This window comes from Etheostoma spectabile, chromosome 10 (assembly GCF_008692095.1).
Source record: "Etheostoma spectabile isolate EspeVRDwgs_2016 chromosome 10, UIUC_Espe_1.0, whole genome shotgun sequence".
Lineage (NCBI taxonomy): Eukaryota > Metazoa > Chordata > Actinopteri > Perciformes > Percidae > Etheostoma > Etheostoma spectabile.
This window is the reverse complement of record NC_045742.1, coordinates 5,518,078-5,519,667: the sequence shown is the minus strand read 5'-3', so window position 1 is coordinate 5,519,667 and position 1,590 is coordinate 5,518,078. Positions and strand designations below refer to the sequence as shown.

The window sequence follows — 1,590 nt, the reverse complement described above, 5'->3', positions numbered from 1 at the left end:
AAACTACAAAGTTTGCTAGGCCAAAAAGAACGTTAATCTTGCGAATCAAAAAATGTACGCCGTTAAAATGGATTAACGCCGTTAATAACACATTTAACTGACAGCACTAACAAAAACATAACTTCCTTTAAAGAATACCCTTACATCGTCAATAATAGCATTGCTTTCTGGTTAAAATAATGAATGGTTGCTTCATATGGTGCAGTATAACTTATGTATTTAAGGAATGGGAAGAAACATTATTTCTAACGCTAATTTTTTTTCAACACCTATCTTTTTATCATTGGTAAAAATGACTGAAAGGAGAATTGAGTTGCATGAAGATGTTTCATTTAAAGTTTAAATATAATATATGTTTGGTGCTCCGAATGCCCTTAAATAAAATAATAATTCATTTTTTAGTGTTTTTCCAGGTGTTTCTTCCACAGATCTTTCTATTCAGCGGGATTTCTATTCCGAACCCTGCATGCTCCTCACTGTCACAGATTCATTTCCACAACTGGATCAATGTTTATAATGTTAATGTCAATAGGAATTTTAATGCCTAATGTAAAACGTACATAGTGACCTTTCTGCTAATATTAAGATTTGCTTTGATCTTCTTGACTTGTCGACTGGAGTCTTAATGTGATAACGTATTCTGACACTAAGCCAACTCTCCACGGGGATTTAAAGTCAGCAGATTGAGGCGTGGCGCGGCCTTTCTGCGGACTTAAAAAAAGATCCAAACTCAATGTTTTCATTCAGTCTAGAGACAAGAGTTTGAGATGAAGTTCGACTCTGTGGGTTTGCAGAGCAGCTGGTGACAGCTTCACTTGGCTCCAGTTTGCTGGAGATGGTTATCAAACGTTAGTGATTTTTTTTGTATTATTCATTTGAATGTTTCTTTTCTTAGTCTGCTGCTTTATCTGGGTTAATGTTTGTTATTATATTTTGCTCGGTTTGAACAGCTGGGTGGAACATGGAGGAATTTGTTTGAATCAAACCATCAACAATTCAACAAGGTTGAAGAAAACAAGGAGGTTACCGCAAGCTTTTTTGTTCAGGTATTCCCTCCGCAACCCAGAGCTGTGACAGGTCCTCATCTAAAGCACAGTACAGTACGCTTGTGCTTTTAATTAAAAAGGTGTGCACAGTGCACACTGGAAAGTGGGTACATTTAAGACCACACACTCAAAGTGATTACCACCAATATTGCTCCTGGGACGCTGCTATGTGGCTGCCCACTGCTTAAATGCAGAGATTGAATTTCCCTACATTGTACTGTACAATTGTATATGTCTCTTTTTCTTTCTTCTTTGTATTATAAAAAACGGTTTAAAACTATGAAATATGATTTTTTCTGTCTTCAGTCTTAGACAATAAAGTAAATTTTGATCATTAATATATAGTAAGAATGTAGTCTATATCCACAACGACAATCGCTCTGGGGCTGCTGGATATTCAGCCGGATCTCTTTTCGGCCGGATGTCCGTCACCTTCCGCTTTCTTTGTGGTGGCGTTCTAAACTCTGGTGGATGTATGAGGACTATGTTTAGCTGCTCCTGAGATCTCTGCAGGGTAAATCCAGACAGCTAGCTAGACTATCTG

General features: G+C 37.4%; 1 protein-coding gene across 3 annotated transcripts in view; it reads right to left on the bottom strand.

Annotated features, from left to right (window-relative positions):
- The window catches only part of LOC116696361 (uncharacterized), a 15,048-nt gene that overhangs the window by 8,772 nt on the left and 4,686 nt on the right, over window positions 1-1,590 (bottom strand). The window lies entirely within an intron of this gene.